Source organism: Macaca fascicularis, chromosome 11, assembly GCF_037993035.2.
Source record: "Macaca fascicularis isolate 582-1 chromosome 11, T2T-MFA8v1.1".
NCBI lineage: Eukaryota > Metazoa > Chordata > Mammalia > Primates > Cercopithecidae > Macaca > Macaca fascicularis.
In genome coordinates this window covers 115185326-115194182 of record NC_088385.1, presented here as the reverse complement: position 1 = coordinate 115194182, position 8857 = coordinate 115185326, and positions in this window count along the sequence as shown.

The following is an 8857-nucleotide window of genomic DNA, read 5'->3' as shown; positions in this document are numbered from 1 at the left end:
TCCTCAACATCACACAAAAAGAATGTGGAAATGTATGGACCAGGAGGCAGCCAGCTGCTGCAGAGCAGGCACTAAAGCAGCACAAAACAAAACCTTATTTATGGACTGTGGGTGTCTTGGAGTGGACTGTCTGAGGACAGGTAAGCCTGGGAAAATGGAGGCAGGTGTTGATTTTAGCATGGGCCAGCTCCTCAGATGCTTATGTTCCTGTGATTATGGGCTTCTCATTGGTCACAGGCTCCTTTGAAAAGCTCTGGACTCTTTCCCCATATACTATGGTAAACAATTTGAGGAGAGGTTTGAATCATTGCGGGACAATCATGGGTCACTGGTAGTCCCTAGAAAGCAAACCTTGCTTTGTGTAATCCACTGAAGGAGCTGAAATGTGGTGTGTATTGCAATTATTGCTTTATTGAAGAAGCTTGTAATAATCAAAATGAAGTGTTGGCAAACTTTTTCTTAAAGGAGCAGAGGGTAAATATTTGAGGTTTTTGTGAACCATACAGTCTGTTGTTGCAACTTCTCAGCCCACCGTTGCAGTGTGGAAACGGCCACAGACATTGCATAAATGAATGGGCATGGTTGTGGGTTCCAATAAAACTTCCCTTACAAGAATAGGCAGTGGGCCAAATCTGGCTCTTGGGCTATATAGTTTTCCTACCCCTGATAATATTATAATAGTTTTTAGGAATGAACACTCACCATGAGCCAGGAGCTGAGCTATGTGTTTACGGTATTATCCCCATTTCACAGACGAGGAATCAGTTTCAGAGAGGTTTCAAAACTTGCCCAAGACACGCCGCTAGTAATTGATGGAGCAGAGATTCTGATTTCATTGCTTTTTTTCCTGAGAAATGGTTACAAAAAGTATTATGAAGGATGGGAGGTTAGAGACATAATGATATTGTTATTAAATTAATATAAGTATCAACTAATAATACATAAGAACATTTCTCGAGAGTCTTCTGTGTGCTGAGAACTATGCTATGTGCCTCCTACAGTGCTAGTGTCTGAATGTTGTGTGTCCCTCCAAAAATTCATGTGTTCAAATCCTTACCCCCAAGGTGAGCGTATTAGGAGGTGAGGACTTTTGGGAGGTAATTGTGTTGTCTTGATTAGGATTAGTGCCCTCACAAGAGACCCCAGAGAGGACCTCCCCGACTCTGACCTGAAGTTACAGTGAAAAGATGGCTATGAGGAAGGGCCCTCACCAGTGCCTTGACCTTGGACTTCCCAGCCTCTAGAACTGTGAGCAATAAATGTTTGTTGTTTATAAGCAACTCAGTTATGATATTTTGTTATAGCAGCCCAAATGGGTGAAGGCATACTGATTAACACAAATCATCCCCACCACAACCTGCTATTACTCTTATTACCCATCAGGGAACTGAGGCACAGAGAGGTTAAGTCACTTGCCTTAGGTCACACAGCTGGCAAGTATAAAGGCAGGATTCAAACCTACACTGTGCCCTCTACCTCCCCCAGTTGCTATTTTGAAACCCACACAGGTTACAATAATATCCCATTTATCATCTGATAGGGCTTGGGCCTTGACCAATAACAATGTAGCCCTACATGAGGATCCTGGGCTCCCAGCTAACAAGTGATACCCCTTTATTTCCTGGATCATGGGTTGGTCCTAGGAGACGATTCTGTTTAACCAACTGATCAGGAAATATTTTAATATTTACAGAACTGGTACAACTCTCCTAGCTGTGCCGCTATAAGGTGAGGGCTTTCTAAGGAGGCCAGCCTGGGTGGTGGGGTGCGTGGATGAGCAGAGCAGGAGGCCCAGGTGGTGACCAGAATTCCCTGGGCGTCAGGTTCCTAGTGCAGATGCCAGTGAGGGATCTGAGGCCTGGGACCCCTGAGCAAATAAACTCAGTCCCTGAGCCTCACCCACCCAGGCCCAGGGCCAGCGCCCCCACTCCTCCCATCTCTCTGCAGAGGCGGCAGCCTGAGTCCTGAGTCAGAGGCTCCCACAGGAAAATAAACTTTCTGTACTAAGAGGGGGAGGGGGAGGCTTACTTTTCAAAAATAGGAAAGGCAGCCCCGTTGCTATGACGAATTCCTCGTGTTGCTCCGTGTTTTTGAAATTTTTTTATTTTTTTTTATGACCCACATAAAAAGGTACATACAGCCTCGTTGTAAAAATACATGGAAAAACCTCCATCTTATGCCTGATTCAAGTGAGGATCAAGGAGATGTGAGGCAAGGAGAGCTTGTTTTAAAGCCTTTGAAGGCTCTGGGATCTCTGACATTTGGGGGCCCCACCCCACATCATGGTGAACCTCAAAATGTGTGTTTCTTATAAAAATATCTGGAAAGGTTTTAAAATAGTTCATACAATCTGGGATTTTATGAAAAATAAATTATTCATCGTGTTCTCGTGACTTGTGCTCTTCTATTTCCAACGACAGGAGGACCGTGGAGGTGCAGCTGATTCACTCATGTGAATCAATTAATTGCAGACGTCGAACCAGACGTTTATTAATTTTAATGTCACAGTTTCCTTTTGGTGTTCTAGGGCCAACTCACTTACTATTACAGGTTTCAAATATCTCTTCAGGCCCTTAACAAGCTGGTGGGCTCCAGGTTCTGGGCCCTGAGTGTGGGGCCACGGGGGCAGGGCCAGGGTCAGGAGCACCAAGCAACTCCTGGGGCCTCAGTTTACCCATATGCAAAATGGGAGTGTTTCAGGATAAAATATGTAGAAAGTTGGAGATACAGAGGGAGAAAGAGGAAGGAGAAAGAGGATATAATGGTGAAATCGATGGGATAAAATACAAATAATTGGCAAATTATTTATATTTATAGATAAATATAAACTTACCAAGTTATTTATCTTTACAAAATATATTTATATATATTTATATTTACAAAATATAAATAATTTGGTAAATTGGTAAATATAAACTTAAGAACTTCTTAAGTTTATATTTATCCTGAGTTGCCAATTCTTTATATTTTAATAAATAAATATAAATTTAAAATAGTTTAATAAATATAAATTTAAAATAGCTTATTAAATAAAATATTTAAAATATTCTAATACATAAAATATGTATTTAAAATACTTTAATAAATAAAATATTATTTTAAATACTTCAATAAATATATTTTAATAAATATAAACTCCCTATAATGGAGTTTCTTGTACTATTCTTGCCACTTTTTTGTAAGTTTGAAATTAGTAAAAATGGAAAGTCCTCCCCCACACCCCAGGTAGGGGTGGGAATAGGGGGTGTCGGATTAATTGGGAGACTTTGAGTTGCGCTCAGATGAAGCGTGGGAGGACTCCAGGGGACCCAGCACGTCGAAAGAGGTGGTTCCACGGTCCCCGTCTTTCTTAACTAAGCAGGTCCATTTCTGTATGCCTTGTATTTGGAGCTCCATGTGGATTCTTCGGGGAAAAAGGGGTCCTTTAGAAAGAAAGCCAGAGCCTGCTGGCTGCAGCGGTGCCCCAGGGCTTGGGTCGAAGGATTTTGATATGGTTTGGCTGTGTGTCCCCACCCAAATCCCATGTCGAATTGCAATTCCCAATGTTGGGGGAGAGACCTGGTGGGCGGTGATTGGATCACAGGGGAAAACTTCCCCCATGCTGTTCTCATGGTAGTGAGTGAGTCCTCACAAGATCTGATGGTTTCAAAGTGTATGGCATGTCCCCCGTCACGCTCCCTCTCTCTCCTGCACCACCATGTGAAAAAGGTGCTTATTCCCCTTCTCCTTCCGCCATGATTATAAGTTTCCTGAGGCCTCCCAGTCATGATTCCTGTACAGCCCATGGAACTGTGAGTCAATTACACCTCTTTTCTTCATCAATTGCCCAGTCTCAGGTAGTTCTTTATGGCAGTGTGAGAATGGACTAGTACAGACCTGAAGAGTCTGAGTCTAGCCATCTCGGAGGCTGTGGGTTTGCCTAACAGAGGCAAGAAAAGAAACCAAGTGAATGATTATAGATTGGTGGGTGGGGCTGGGGATGGGAGGAGAAAGAGGGAGGACAAAGAAGGGGCTGAGGTGGTGAGTCCAACCTTCTGACTGCTCCCTTGCCTGCCAGCACTCAGTAGGTGTCAGGCACTGCTCAAAGGACTTTACAAGTACTAAGACCTTTCCTTTTCACAGTACCCTGCCCAGCAGGAATTATTACTATCTCCATGTTACAGAGGATGAAACAGGCTCAGAGAGGTGAAGTCACTTTCCCAAGGTTACACAGCCAGTGAGTAGACATGGCTTTACTTCCTCCCTGATAAAAACAAGGCAAGAACAGGCACTTTGGTGAATGCTGCAAGACCAGGCTCAGAGGGAGAGGTGGGGAATAGGGGTGTGGGAGATGGTCTTCCAGAAACAACCCACAGATATATGGCAACACTCTGTACTAAGTGCTTACTCTGCACTCTGTGCGGTACATGCCACATGCATCATTCCAGAGAATCTTCCCAACCAGTCCTCTGGTCCTCTGAGGTCAGGATTACCATCTCCATTTTGCAAAAGAGGCAAGGGAAGCCCAGAGAGGGGAAGTGACTTGCCCAAGGCCACACAGCAAGAAAGTTGCAGGGCTTAGGTTTGAACTCAGATCTTTCTGACCTCAAAAGGTTGTGTTCTTGTCCACTAGGCTGACTTCCCTAAAATGCAGTGGCTTTGGTGCTTCTTGTCCGTTTCCAGTAGCTCATATTAACAGCTGGCTCTGGGGAGGGAGGCAAGAGAGTAGGGATGGCTCAAGTCATCAAACACTTCTGGTATGACTGTTAGGTCCCGTGTCAGGGCCAGGGTGATGGCAGTCCAGGGGGCAGAGACAGATGTGCACATGGTGAAATGAAAAAGCAGTATGATTTGAGAAAGCATGAATGTGTTGGTCAAGTACAGATCTGCTTAGCAGAAGGGATGATCAATGTTCCCAGGAAGATGGGAAGAGAAGGGACAATCCTGGAAGGCTGCCTGGTGGAGAGGACATCTGAGCTAGATTTTGAAAGATGACCAGGAGGTTACTGGGTGGCTGGGCACATGGTAGTGAGAGGGTATTTCTGGCCAAAGGGGCAGTTCTAACAAAGATGTGGAGTCTTTAAATTGCATGATAGGTTCAGAGTAGGAGGGGAAGAGGTAGGCCATGCAACTGGTGGGATGGCCAGGGGCGAGGCCACCAGAAGCCCCGGGATCTGTGTGTGTGTGAAATGGGGGCTGGTGGAGTTCTCTGGGAATTGGGAGATTAGATCAGCTGCTCAGGACTTGCTGTGTGACTTTGGGCAGTCACTAACCTTCTCTGGGCCTCCATTCCCCATGTCTCTCCCCACTGTATCTCTCTCGCCCCTCAAAAATGGAAGCTTTCCCAGAATGAAGCTACGTGCAGTTGGACATCACCTGAGTGTTGGGGGGTCTCACCAGCTCTGACCTCCTCCCATCCCTATCTGGGGTCCAGGAAAAATGCTCTAGAACAATCTTGCCCAGCCCTCCCACCCCTCCCAGGCGTCCAGGGTGGTCCCACCACCCCCAGAGTGGAAAACTGCCTTTTTCAGAAGGGGCTGGGTAGGTGGGGTCCCCAGGGCTCACCAGGGAGCAGTGGGCCTTGCCCACCTCCATCAGAAAAATCCCTCTGCTGGCCTTAGAGTTGGGGCCTTCTGACTCCCCATCCCCACTGGAGACTGTTAACCCTTCAGTGCTATTAACCCTTTCCAGCTTGGACAAAAGTCCGGGGGCCTGGATGCTCATCTAATGGACAGAATAGACTAGGCTGCCAGTTTTTTCCTTCTGTTTCTCTTTCTCAGTTCCAAAACCTCAACTTCACAATTGTCCATCTTTCCACTTCAGTCTCAAGTCCTCAAGAAACTCCCCCTCCTTCCCCCTCCTTCTCTGAGCCTGGTCTGCAGGACAGAAGTAACTCTCATAGTTCCTCAAACACACACTTCTCGGACATGAATCCTGTTTCCAATAAAATGTTTGTCTGGGGGCATAGCACATGTCTGGTGACAGCTCAATGCTCCACTTTCCTGTCTTGGTAACTCTGCAGTCCTCTCCGTGGTTAAGAACTAGAATTCAGCCTTCAGGAAGGCTTCCCTGGGTCCTTGGCCTAGCTGGCCTGAACTGGTTGCTGACTTTGGCCATTCATTTATTCATTCATTTAACATACACGTGTATTGAGCAGCTTCTTTATCACTGGTCCCAGTCCCTGTCCCCCTGGAGCTTTAGGTGTGGATTGAGAAAATATACATTGCACACATCATCATGGCATTATGGTTGAGGATGGTGCTGCAGTACAGGTCAGGGTGCCATGAGAGGTTGGGAGAAAGTGACATTTCAGCTGACCTCTGAAGGTCCTGATCCCCTTAGGTTTCTTTCCAGCTGTGCCATCCCTTTAGTTTTTCTCCATCTTGGGAGATGAGGTTGGCATGAGCCAGGTTATGGGGGATTTTGATAGACCAGAATCAAGACACTGTAATAGGGAGCCATGGAATGTTGTTGAGCAGTGGAGTGACACAGAACAAAATGGAATGTCAGGATGGCCAGTTTTGCAGTGTCCCAAGACACAATTGAGGGCCTGCATTTGGAAATGTGGCCTTTTTCCCCCTCATAAAACCCACCTCCTGCACAAGGTATGTGGCCTTTTTAATGCTCAATAGAAGGGGGTGGAAATCCAATATTTACTACATGACAGTTGTGCTAGACTCTTTTCTAAGCAGGTTATGTGTATCAACTCTAATTTTCCCAACAACCTCCTGAGGTAGAGACTCTATTACTCCCATTTGCTGAGATTCAGAGAGGTTAGGAAATTGCACAAAGTCACACAGCTAGCAAGTGGAGCAGAGACTCAAACCCAGATCTGTCTGCCCCCAAGCCCAATGTTCTGGTCTTCTTTGAAATAGCTCTTGTATTAGATTTCTAAATGCTGCTATAATAAATCACCACAAACTTAGTGGCTTAAAATAATACAGATCTGTATCCTTACAGTTCTGGAGCTCAGAAGTCCAAAATGAGACTCATGGGCTAAAATCAAAGTTTTCGTGGGGCTGGTTCCTCTTGGAGGCTGCAGGGGAGAATCTGTTCTTTGCCTCTTCTGGCGTCTGCGGGCTGCCCACACTCCTTGGCTTGTGGCCACATCACTAAATCTCTGCTTCCTTCATTACCCCACTGCCTTCTCCCTGCTCTGATCTCCTGCCTTACTCTTATTAGGACTTGCGTTAGGATACTGGGCTTGCCTGGATGATCCAGGCTAATCTCCCCATCTCAAGATCTGTAATTTAATCACATTGCAAAATCCCTTCCCTTTTACCACCTAAGGTAACATAGGTAACATATTCTCAGGTTCTGGGGATTGGGATGTGGGTATCTTGGCGGATCATTATTCTGCCTGTCACAGACTTCCAGCCTATTTTGCCCTCTGCTCCTTTAAAGGCTGCTTCCATCTTCAGGACATGTTAATTGCCTGAGAGTCTTTTATTTTTATTTTTATTATTATTTTTTAAGACAGAGTCTTGCGTGGTGGCCCAGGCTGGAGTGCAATGGTGCCATCTTGTCTCCCTGCAACCTCCACCTCCTGGGTTCAAGCACTTCTTGTGCCCCAGACTCCCAAGAAGCTGGGATTACAGGCATGTGCTGCCATGCCCTGCTAATTATTTTTTTTTTAGTAGAGATAGGGTTTCACCATGTTGGCCAGGCTGGTCTTGAACTCCTAGTCTCAAGCAATTGTCCTGCCTTGGCCTCCCAAAATGCTGGGATTATAAGCATGAGCACCATGCCTAGCCTGCCTGAGAATCTTTCCTGGTAATTAAGGGGTTCTTAGAAATCATCATATCTCATTTAAAATGGGGAGTTTCACTGGGCATGGTGGCTCACCCCTGTGTCCCAGCACTTTGGGAGGCCAAGGCCAAGGATCGCTTGAGGTCAGGAGTTCGAGAACAGCCTGGCCAACATGGCGAAGCCCCGTCTGTACTAAAAATACAAAACTTACCAGGTATGATGGTGCACACCTATAGTCCCAGTCACTTGGGAGGCTGAGGTGAGAGAATCACTTGAACCCAGGAGGCTGAGCTTGCAGTGATCCCAGATCTTGCTACTGCAAGATCTTGCTACAGCCTGGGCAACAGAGTGAGGGGGATTCTGTCTCAAAAGAATTCTTTAAAAAAGTAAATAAATAAATAAAATGAATTCTCCAGCAGGCCAGCTTTCTGAGCATGGGGTATGGCTGTCTTGTTCACCAGCCTGTGCCTGCCACAGCGGTGGGGTCCGGTGACTATCTACTGACCACTGAATGAACCAGAGAAGGTACATGACTTGCCCAAGGCCACGTTGCCTATCTTTGGCTGAAATAGAGGAGCTCTCATTCCCATGTGGCCTGTCTATGCCTTAAAGAAAGTCAAAAGTCGGCAGAGTTTGAACTTCAGAGAGGATCCTTCATGTGGCAGGAAGCATCTTTGAAGGCCTCCTTTGGTTGGGAGCCTCTCTGGTGAACCTGGTTTAACCACTGGTGATCAGGGAGGCTGGGGAAACCGTTCAGCTTTAAGTAGAGTATTAGGAATCTGTGAACACTAAAGATCTGTTGGAAGGAGCTACCCAGTGGCTTGGGAATGAGACATAAGCTCCATTACGCCAGGCACAGCCAGTACCGGGAGAGGGAGTGGTAGGGGTGGAACCAGTCCCTGCTGAACCAGTCCACCCTGCGCCAATGGGACGGACTTAAGTTGGAGGACAGCATGGGATGAGAAAGGCAACCCTCCTCCCAACCCCAGGTCCAGGGCAGGCATTGTTCACAGATCACTGTGCTCCCTCCAGCCAGGCCAGGACATGGCCTCAGATTCCCTTTAACACAGAGCTCCAGGAATCAAGAACCAGTCAACCTGAGCTGGACCCCAAAAAGAAGCTTGACCCT